Genomic DNA, 12418 nt, shown 5'->3' on the forward strand with positions numbered 1-12418 from the left:
GTCCATTACCAAATGTATGTGGCCTTTGTGTATCTGGCCTATGTTTATAATTTAACAGAAAGCTCTCTGAATCACATTGAACTCGGGTGGCCTCGGCCTGCAGCGGCTTGAAGCAGGGTTTCGGTTCCCGGCCAGTGACTGAGGTTGGGTCGTGGTGGTGAGAGCACAGAATCCTAGGCACTAGACCAGTGGTCAGTGACAAAGCCCTGGCCCTGTGGCTTCGCAGAAGAAGAATTCCCGCAAAGATAGAAAGTAGTGAAACAAGTAAAGTATTTATTAGGAGAAAAAAGAAGTACAGTACGTGTGGAGAGACGCACGGGAGGGCTCAGGGAGAGAGTGGCGCCCTCGTGGCTGTTTGAATCACTTTTATGGGGCATTCCTTCTGGGTTTCCTTTGGCCAAATTTTTTTTTTTTTTAACTTTGAAAAATGGCCAATCATTTTGATTTGCCTGGTTCAAAGTCCTTATTTGGTGTATCTCTGGATTTTCCCATGCGTGTGCGCGCATCTCTTAGCCAAGAGGGATTCTACCGAAGAGGCCTATGGGTAGACTTAGCCACTTAGCGTCACTCCCCTTTTGACCGCCAAGGAGCCTTTCTGCACACGTAGTCGGGGAGGTCTCCTGACTTCGAGAATGAGGAATATGTGGTCTCTTATCTTTTATCTGGGCCAGGACCAGCCTCCTCTCTCAACTGTCCTGTTATTTCCGACTCCGAGCGCGGGTCCACGAGGAATGAACTCAAACCATTTGCCCTGAGGGCCCATCTGTCTCCTGCCTCAATGTATTTAAGGAAAATATCTCACTCATACTTGAAGAGGCACCTAAACGGGCTTTATAATTAGAGTACTAATAACAGTATTTTTTTTTTTTTTACCAAGATGGTACACTAAATCCAAGCATTCCAAAGAACTTTACAAATAATTGAAGCCTAACAACATTTTGGCCAAGAGGTGTCATTCTGCACATTGAGGACTTTGAGAGGAATGATGTGCTTTCGTCACATAAACCGTAGACATGAAACAGACGCAAAATGCCACTCTTTCATCCTAAAAGATCTCAAAGGGTTTTATAAATGGAAACGAACAGGCTTAAGCACAGACCCACGTAGAGAGAACACAAGTGTGCTTTGACCGCACACATGAAGGCCAGATAACAATTTGGGAGGGGTCGTCTACTTGGCTCCAGTATAAGTACCCCAGCAAGAGGAAGGGCAGGCTAGATGTGGGTTACTAGAGGTAGTCTTGTAGAAAAGGAAGTAGGCAAGTTAAACCCTAGGCAACAGAAATACAATACTTCAATGAAATGTATGCACAATTTGAACTTTTTACATTATACTACATGCTTACTACGTACCAGCGACCATGCAAGAGCTTCACACATTATTTAATTTCATCCTCGCAACAGTTCTGTGAGGTGGGTTCCATTATTATCCCACTTTATAAAGAGGAAGAGACTTTTAGGAAGTTGAAAAATCCCACCCATGGCTAAGCAGATAATGGTGGCGAGTAATGATTATAGATATGTATGTATGTGTATACTGTGTGTATATATAGATGTATGTACGTATGTATATTGATTGCAATATTATCATTTCTACTATTGGTATTAGAGATTTGTCTTGGAATCATCTAACTGTAAAATGGATAAACAAATAGTAACTCAACATGGGAAATTTGCCACCATCTGGCAGGGTACATGTATTTTAACCTATGAAATAAAGCTAATGACTCAAAAGGAGGGAAGGAGGGAGGGAGGGAGGGAGGCAAGGAGAGAAGGAGGGAAGGAGGGAGGAAAGAGAATGACTTGCTGAAATCTTGTCCGATCAAGGCAGTTATTTAATGAACCTCATTATGAAATGAGCCTGGCTCTAAACAGGCCATGTAATCTGAGTCCTCTATTATAAATCAAACTCTACAATTTTCAAAATGGCTAAATGCTTCAGGGCACTGGCTAAAGTGTTGCACTGGCCTTGGTTTGAATACCCACAAACACCATCCTGCTCTGAGGGGCTTTGGAGAAATCCTTCATCCTCTCTGAAGATCAGACTTCTTGTCAGAAAAGTAGGAAAAATAATCTCTACTTCCTGAAGCTGTAGGGACTAAATGTACTAAAAAGCATAGAGTTTGACAAATGGTAACCAGTCCATAAATAGTAATCCCTCTTCTCTTATGCTTTCTCATTGGCAGAGAGAGAATGAGTGGTATTCCCCAAGGTTTCGTTAACTTTCACTTATATGCAGCAGCAGTGAAGGGGCAGCAGGTGTGAAAGAAATACACAGTCGAAAGCTCTTATTAATAATTCTGTTACAATTATTTCCTTCAATGTCTTTGCTGAAAGCATTAGCTGGCAGCTGTGACTCCTTCAAATGTTGAGTTCTTTATGCAGTGATTCTGAGTCCTATTTGCCAGTTGTTTGCAGGATAAGGGCACTGCCTCTTGCTTTGTGCCCAGTGATGAATGTGACTGCCCAAATCTCTCTCTCTCACACACACACTCACACAATCCAGAAGAAAGAGAGGAAACAAAGACATTCATAAAAAGTAGAGATCTGATACGCTAATATTTTTCCCACCCCAAAGCTATACCACTAAGCCAGACACCAAGTAATTGTGAAGAGATAACATTCATTTTAATTAAAATACTATCATGGGAGCTCTAGAATCAGAACACAAAATATCACATCTATATCTTCTTGCTGATGAACAAATCCAGCTCTGACGGGAACATAGATTAATGCAGCCACTGTGGAAAATAGTGTGGAGATTTCTCAAAAAACTAAAAATAGAGCTACCATATGACCCAGCAATTCCACTCCTGGGCATATATCTGAAAAAAACAAAAACACTAATTTGAAAAGATACATGTACCCCAGTGTTCACAGTGGCATTGTTTACAATTGTCAAGATATGGGAGCAACCCAAGTGTCCATCGCCAGATGAATGGATAAAGAAAATGCAGTATATGTATACAATAGAATACTACTCAGCCATAAAAAAAATGAGATAATGCCATTTGCAGCAACATGGATGGACTTGGAGGGTATTATGCTAAGTGAAATAAGTCAGAGAAAGACAAATACTGTATGATATCACTTATATATGGAATCTAAAAAATGTAACAGACTAGTGAATATAACAAAAAGGAAGAAGACTCACGGATATAGAGAACAAACTAGTGGTTACCAGTGGGAAGAGGGAAGGGGGAGGGGCATTATAGGGGTAGAGGACTGAGAAGTACAAACTATTAGGGATAAAATAAGCTACAAGGATATATTGGACAACACAGGAATAGAGTCAATGTTTTACAATAACTATAAATGGAGTATAACCTCTAAAAATTGTGACTCACTATATTGTACACTTGTAACTTCTATAATATTCTACAGCAACTATACTTCAATAAAAAACAAAACAAACAAAAAAGAAAATAAAACCAAGAAGCCTGAATATATCTAAAATATATATGTGAATACAAGCTAAAATATAGCTTGTTGCCAAATCTCTTGATTTCCTTCTCCACAATGGAAATACTATTCTAACCGCTTCAGCTGGAACCCTGCACATTACCTTTCTTCTCTTTCATCTTTCTATCTGATCAGATAGGAAATGACATTAATTTTTCCTTAACAAATATCTTTCAAAGCAATTCTGGTTTTCTCTTCTCACTGTCATCATCCTAGTCAACAATACCAAATCTGGCTTTCTCACTTTCCATCTGGAAACCTCTGCAGTGTGCTGGTCCGGAGGCCCCTTCCACTCTCCATTCACATCTGAGCCCTGCCAATAGATTCATTTAAAAAACAAAACAAAAACACCACTGGTGCCAAGTCCCTCTGGTGTGGACAAAACCTTCTATGGAGTTCGAGTTCTCTCTGCTGGGCCCATGGAGGGCCTTTCCCATTCTCACTCTTCCTCCCCAAACTCTTATGCCCTTGAGCCTTGAAATCTCTACTCCCACCTCCACCCCCCACCGTCTCCCTGCCTCTTTGTTTCTAGCGTTGTGCCTACCATACAACCATCATACATACAGCTTAGTTTGTGAACGAGTGAATTAGCCCATCCTTCAGACCATCCAAATAGAAAGAGAAAAAGCCTTTGAACCTTTTCTGAATATGTAAAAGAAGATCTCACACGCGATTACCTCATGTGGCCATGTGTCTACTCTTTAACTTAATAACTATGAATTGGGGGGGACAATAACAGAACAACTTATAAATGTTTTGGCTAGTACATTATTTTATTGTCTTAACAAACCATGTGCTATTTTAACAGAAAATTTTCTAAGAGGGGAGCTTGTAAACGCAGATGCATATAATTTATATAGCACTTTAGAAGTATTCATTATTATTCATGAATCTTTGTGACAGTAAAACCAAAATAAACAAGGGAACCAAAACTCTATCAAAAAAGAACAGATTGAACCTTATGAAGGATATCTGATGGGCTCTCAGAGAATTCAGAAATCTGTCTTGTTCCTACCATGGCATGTTTGGTTAATGGTTGAAGCCCTTAACATGGAATGCTTGCGTTAGTATAGCATATGGAACATTGGTTTTCCAAAGGCAATTTTTAAAGATTACTTAATCCTGGATAGGCCCATTTTGGGTGTCTCATACCCATTCCAAAGCAAACTTTTAAAAAATTGATTTTATTACCTCAGGTATATTATACATCTCTTGACTTAACCTGTAACCTAGTAAAAATTCTCCCAAAACTACTCTTTTTTACATGATAGTTTGCACATTCAAATGGTCAAAATTCTTTCATTTGTACTTTAATATCTTCTCAAAAATGGTTGTTAAGCTTTTTTCAAAAGTAAAAATTAGAACTATATATGAAGAATCTCCCCAACCTTGCCCCCACTAAACACCCACCAAAGCAGAGAGCTTTAAAGTGGCACATCAGAAACAGTGTTATAGGAGATAGAATTATTTCTGCTTCTTCGGTATTCTGGTGTAAGAATAAACTCTAGCCTCAACAAATAAGGATTTTTAAATAGAGTCAATTAACATAAGCTTCTTTAAGATGTGTTGCAGTTAATTCTGTCCTTCACACTTAGATAAGCTTGGGTTAACTTTCTGTGTTGTTACCTTCCTTTAACAATGTTAAATGGCAAACGAGTCAGAACACAAATGAGCAAGTATGATGAGTAATCCATAATTTCTTAAGTTTTGCAGCAGGTTTTGAGGGAATGGTGATTATTTCCATTCAGTTTTCACTTAAAAATTACCCTTCAAATTCTTCCTATAATGTGTTGTCATTTCACAAATTACATCTGCTAGGTTTATTTTGCTACAAGGGTGGTTGATAATGTAATCTGTAATGCTCTTGAAAGTCATGAACTTTAAAGTTCATGCTGGGGTTGAACTCTACGTGTAGAGTTCAAGGGCTGTAAAACATCATGGGTTCATTGAGAAGATTAAATGGAATCATACCCATCAATGACTAAGATTGCTTTGAACATACTAAGCCCTCAGTAAAGGTTATTTATTATCATTATTTAAGTTATTATTACTAAAGGTATGTCTGGGATTTTTCTTCTTTTTCCTAGAGAATCTTTTTTTTTTTTTAATTTTTTTTGCAGTATAGTTGATTTACAATGTTGTGTTAGTTTCAGCTGTACAGCAAAGTGAATCAGTTATACGTATACATCTATCCAAGCGTTTTTAGATTCTTTTCCCATACAGGCCATTACAGAGTATTGAGTAGAGTTCCCTGTGCTATCCAGTAGGTCCTTATTAGTTATCTGTTCTCTATACAGCAGTGTGCTTATATCAGTCTCAGTTTCCCAATTTATCCCTCCCCCCCTTTACCCCCTGGTAACCGTAATTTTGTTTTCTACATCTGTGACTCTATTTCTGTTTGTAAATAAGTTCATTTGTGCCATTTTTTTAGATTCCACATATAAGCTATATCATATGATATTTGTCTTACTTTGTCTGACTTACTTCTCTCAGTATGACAATCTCTAGGTCCATCCACGTTGCTGCAAACGGCATTATTTCATTCTTTTTTATGACTGACTAATATTCCATTGTATATTTGTACCACATCTTCTTTATTCATTCATCTGTTGATGGACATTTAGGTTGCTTCCATGTCCTGGCTATTGTAAATAGTGCTGCAGTGAACATTGCGGTGCATGTATCTTTTCGAATTATGGTTTTCTCCAGATATATGTCCAGGAGTGGAATTGCTGGATCATATGGCAGCTCTATTTTTAGTTTTTTAAGGAACCTCCATACTGTTCTCCATAGTGGCTGTACCAGTTTACATAGACAGTCTTGAATTAAGTAAATTTCTTATTTTTTGTCTTAATGAATATACTCTGAATCAGTATGACTCACCCTATATAACGTATTTCAACTTTTCAAAAAATAATGAAAATTATAGAGTATGCATGAAGACATATAAACATTAAATCGTTTCATTTTAAAGCAATTTTAGTACTATGATTGTTGTTTTTTTGATGGAGTTTCTGAATTCTGCCCTCCAAACCCAACGGAGCTTGAAATTATGCTCCGTTTAGTCTTGAATAAGATAATATTAGATAGAATTATTATCTTGAGGTAACTTCATATGTTAAGTAAAAGGCCTCAGAGTTGTGATTTCTGTCTTTTTACTGACGTATAGTATACATGTAGGAAAGTGCACAAGTCATGAGTCTATAGCTTAGCACATTTTCACATAATGAACACACATTTGCATAACCAGTATTCAGGTTAAGGAAGAGAACATTATTAGCACCTTTGAAGTACCTCAGTACCCCACGCCTTTTACTAACCAATGACAAAGAAAATCACTGTCATGACGTTTAACACTATATACTAGCTTTCCTATTTTGGAATATACCACTGGTATATGCACTGGTTTGTATGTTGCTTCTTCCACTCAGTGTTATGTCGGCAAAGTTTCCCCAAGTTGCTGTGTGTAATTGTAGTTTGTTTATGCTCATTTCTGTGTAGTATTTCATTGTATGAATACACAACAATTTACCTGTCCATGCTACTGTTGATGGACATTTGGGTTGTTTTCTATTGGGGGCAATTATGAAGAGTGTGCCTAGGATCATTCTTGTGTGTGTCTTTTAGTAAACACATGGATACATTTCTATTGGGAATAGAAATGGATTGGATTCTATACAAATCCAGGAGAGGAATTTACTGAGTCATGGCATATGACGTTCAGCTTTAGCTTAGAACAGCTTGAGGTTTTCAACTGTTTCTCAGTTTCCCAAAGTGGATGTGCCTATTTACAATCCCAAAAGGAAGAGTTCTAACTGCTACACATAACTACCAATAGTTGGTATCAAGCATCTTTTTATTTTCAGCAATTCTAGAGGATGCAAAGTATCAAGAACTATAAAGGACTAGGATTTATAATCTCTACTCAAATTAGTTACTTACTCCAATTGCATAGGCCTTAGAAGAAGATACAATATTCCCGGGTCAGAGCTGAAGGACATTTTATTACTTCGCATCAATTACAGTAACCAGACTATCAACTTGTCTGAATGTGTACCCTGAGCCTCAGTTCCCACAGAGCAATGCAAATAAAGCCAGATGGCACCTGCATGAGTAGTCAGGTGCATTACGGGAGAGCAATCCTGGCCTTAGGGAAGTCAAATTTTTTATAGTGGGCAGTAAGCGGGCCTGCTTTGCTCCAGAAGGAGATACTACCTCTATCTTCCAAGGCTGTACACTATATAAACATCAGTGAAAAGGTAATCAGGAACAAAAGCAGGCTCTCAAAGCAGAGCATTATCTCTGCTTGCAAGACATGCAGAAATGCAAGAGACCCATGGAGAATGATCTCTCAATATTAGTATAAGTACATTAGGATTTTAATTTCTACTTCACTGATAATATGGGGGAAGAAAAAGAATCTTGATCCCTACCTCACACCATAACATAAAATCAATCTTAAATGGAGTATACATACACATATGAAAGGCAAAACAATAAAGCTTTTAGAAGGAACGCAGGAGACTATCTTTGTGACTTTGAGACAGGCCAAGATTTATTGGAAAGGATCACCATACATTAATTGTAAAGGAAAAATTGATAAATCTGACTACATTAAAGTTAAAACTTGCAATTATCGAATTGAGTCTTATATAGGCATCAAGTTTAAAGAAAATACATACTTACTGAGACATTTTTTTTCTATATTTTTCTTTCCAGGACCCTTTTCAATACTACAGCAAACATAGGTTTGAAGAGAAAGGAGAAGGTATAAGAAGCAGCTTATAACCTCAGAATGTAACTCCAATAGCCTAGAAGATAGGGCATTACAATAATGGAGGCTTTCTATACCTTGCTAACGAGAAAGAAACCCTAGAAACCTAGATAGTTTTCTTTATTAGCGGACTCACTGATTTTCCTGTTGCCAATGTGATCAGATAAATAAACATATCTACAGATTTTCTGACCTGCAAATTAGTACTTGATGTACACACCACGTTTTAATCAGGCTTTTGTTGCAATGAAACATCTCACACAAGTTAAATGGGGCTTATTTTCAGGATGCTTATTAACTTGAAAAAAGATCTGAACACTGTTAGAAACCAAGCCTGTGTAGTGATTAGCAGGAAAGGGTTTTCTGTAAACTCAATAAAGCTTAAACTTCAAGATCTGTGACTGGCTTGGATCTTTACCAAGAATCTGGGAGAGACTCTAGTAATCTTATGTTTGTCATTTTATATTCTTTTTCTTATATAAGACCCTTGGAATTGTGTAACTTTCAGACTTGAATACCTGGGTCTACCCCCATTGGCCAGTTAACCTTCTCATTTCTTAGGCAGTGAAGCTTCTCTAATGTGGGTTAATGGTCTTCTTTCCATCAGCTGGTGTCCTAGGATTACCTATAATTTCTGCTTCCTCATGAACTCAGCATCCTGGCCACGCTTGTTTTCATCATGACTTCAGATCCTCTTGCATTAGTAAATGCCTAATTATTTCAATATTGCCCAGTTAAAATACAAGAGGAGGATAGGGATTGATCCAGCTTCTCCTTTTGTACTGGACCCCATCACAAATCACCAATCAACCTAAGAAACGACTGCCCTGTGTCAGGTGTCTAGTTGAGATACAGGAGGATCCCACTGCCTACTTCTTCAACAGGGGTTCTGATTGCCATCTCTAACACACACACCGGGCGTCAAAAGCTAAGGCAACAGAGAACTTCAGCTCTGGGGTGAAAGTTGAAAGACTGAAACATGGGATGTGCAAGGCTCACTGCATAAGTTAGATAAGGATGTGGCAAGAACCCTGCAACATTTACATACATAAGAGGAAGCTCCAGATCCGTAGAAGTTCGGTATCAGCTTGGGTTCTCTGAGCCAGTTGCTGGTCTCAGAATCCCTGAATTAGGGAAATCTTAAAAGAGCCTCACACCAGCTCTTCTGTGGAATCCATGGCTTGCCCTGTGCTCCTGACCTGAAAGGAACGGGGGGAATGATGGTTTTTCCCAGAGCAGCCAAATTTACAGAGTGTGCCATTCATTCCTGGGCCCAGAGTCATCAAAAATCAGACACACTGATAACAGGTGAGACGTATCAATGATTACTATATTATCTTTAAGGTAGTTTAGCGGTGGTCTGATTTGCTTCATTATTAAAGATTTAGGCCAAATATTTTTTTTTTTTTTTGATAATGAAGATACTTAATTACTAGGAAATGTGAGGAAGAGAAGTTTAGAATGCCTCTATACTAGGCCAGTTCTCACCAGTGTTTAGAACAGGCTTTCTAGACATGGAACAGAAAGAGAACTCATTTAGCAACACAAAGTACACTCAAGTTTTATAAGGAAAATAGAAAGTTTGTCCTACAGAGGAAATCAATCCCTGTGTGTGTGGGTGGAGAGACAGTTGAGAATATAGGGACAGAGCCAAAGAGAGGAAAACACTACAGCATCAGAAGAGAGGGAGGGAAAGTGGGCAGAAAAACAACCCATCCATCAGCAATAAAGCCACCGGGGACAGAGGACTTTGGTTGATGGACAGCTAGGTTACCCTGAAAACCGCGGGGCTACTCCATGTGAGGCAGGGACAGAGAACACAGCTTTTCCCTCCCTGCTGGGCTTTTATTTGTCCCAAAATTGAACAATAAAGTTCCACAAAGTTTCATACGTTCTCTCTCTCTCTCTCTCTCCCCCTACTACTTTCTTCTCTTCTTATGAAAATAATGTTGGGTGAATTAATGGAATGAACTAGAGTACAATATGGTATAGACAGAAGAGAGAGGGAAGAAGAAAATTTAAGAAGTATGCATTCTTTTCTTTTCTACATCAATGAAAGAGCAAACAAGTCCATATACATTCGCTGAACACTGACCGTGAACAAAGTATTGTGCTCATTCGGGAAAACAATGATAATAAAGATGAACCAATGAAACCAGCGGTTATGTGTTAGAGTCTGTATCTTCTCACCCAAAATGAGGATCCCAAAATGTTGCCATCTCTCTCCTCTTTTATCCATCTCCACCCCTCCTTCTGGATCATCGCCGTCAGCACACAAACATACTTTCACCTTAAACAAACAAGGAAACAAACCAACCAACAAGTTTCCCTTCAACCCACTTCCTATAACTCCAGTTTCCGACCAGTTTCTCTGCTCCCTTTAGCAAACATCCTTAACAGGTCTGTCAACCCTCACAGTTGTCAGTTCCTCTCCTCCCGTGGTCTCTGAAGCACATTTCCATCAGGTCTCTCCCCCCGCCACCAGCCTACAGAAGCTGCTCCTGTGTCCCAGTCCTCAGTTTTTGACACAGTCAATCACCTCACTTGACTTCCAGGACAATCTCCTGGGTTTCCCCATAACTTGCTGGTGGCTCATCGGTCTCCTTTGCTGGTTTGCCCTTGCGTCTTGACCAGCAATGCTGGAAGATGTCAGGTCCTCTTTTCTTCTCTGTTGACTCTCATGCCCATGGCCCTGTAATCCACTCACTTGGCTTTAAATACCATCTCCATACTCATCATGCCCTCATTTTTATCTCCAAATGTTGAAGAGATATCTCTAATTCATCATGTTCAAAACTGAGATACTGAGAGTCTCAAACTTATGCCATCCACAGTCTTTCTTCTATCAGTTTAAAGAAAGCCTGACCTTCCTAGGATTTGCTCAGACCCAAATCCTAAAAGTCTTCCTTGGCTTCTCTTTTTCAAATTCCTCTTGACTCTACCCTCCATTCGTATCCAGAATCTGACCACGTTTCATGCTCTGAAATCCTGTTACGCGGGTCCTCACCACCGTCTTACCTCAATTATTGTAACACGTTCCCCTGCTCCTCATCCGTGTACTCTTTTTTTTTTTTAATTTATTTTATTTTATTTATTTATTTATTTATTTATGGCTGTGTTGGGTCTTCGTTTCTGTGCGAGGGCTCTCTCCAGTTGGGGCGAGCGGGGGCCACTCTTCATCGCGGTGCGCGGGCCTCTCACTGTCGCGGCCTCTCTTGTTGCGGAGCACAGGCTCCAGACGCGCAGGCTCAGTAGTTGTGGCTCACGGGCCTAGTTGCTCTGTGGCATGTGGGATCTTCCCAGACCAGGGCTCGAACCCGTGTCCCCTGCATTGGAAGGCAGATTCTCAACCACTGCACCACGAGGGAAGCCCCATCCGTGTATTCTTACAGTCAGTTCTCAACACGGCAGCCTGACTGATCCTTCTGAAATGTAAGTCAGAGCGTGTCTGTCTGCACTGAACACCCTGAAGGGGTTTCTCACGTCACGTGGAATAAAAGCCAAAGCCTTTGTGACGTCAAGGCCCTGGATGATATAGTTCCCACAACCTCTCCAAACTTCCCTCTGGCCACCCTCACCCCCTCTACTCCAGCCACACCACAATGGTGCCCTTCTTCCAAAATGCCCAGTGGCTCCCACCTGGGGTTCTTTACTGTGACGTGACTGTCCTGTCTTTCTGGATGCTTTTCTCCTAGGTACAGCCAAGGCTAAGTCCTCCCCCTCTTTCTGGTTTTGCTTGAAACTCTCCTTCTCAATGAGCTGACCTTGTCCACTGGATCTAAAATTGCACTCTGCCCCTCCAGTACTCCAGATCTCTTTACATTCTTTCATTTTTTTCTGTAACATTTATGACCTTCTCACATAGTCTGTAATTTACTTAATTAGAATGCTATTGTTCTCTAATTCAAAAAGGTACATACACCCCAATATTCATAGCAGTACTATTTACAATAGCCAAGACATGGAAGCAACCTAAATGTCCATGGACAGAGGAATGGATAAAGAAGGTGTGGTACATATATACAATGGAATATTACTCAGCCATCAAAAAGAATGAAAAATGCCATTTGCAGCAACATGGATGGACCTAGAGATTATCATACTAAGTGAAGTAAGTCATACAGAGAAAGAAAAATATCATATGATATCACTTATATGTGGAAACTTAAAAATGATACAAATG

This window comes from Balaenoptera ricei, chromosome 2 (assembly GCF_028023285.1).
Source record: "Balaenoptera ricei isolate mBalRic1 chromosome 2, mBalRic1.hap2, whole genome shotgun sequence".
In the NCBI taxonomy this organism is placed as follows: domain Eukaryota; kingdom Metazoa; phylum Chordata; class Mammalia; order Artiodactyla; family Balaenopteridae; genus Balaenoptera; species Balaenoptera ricei.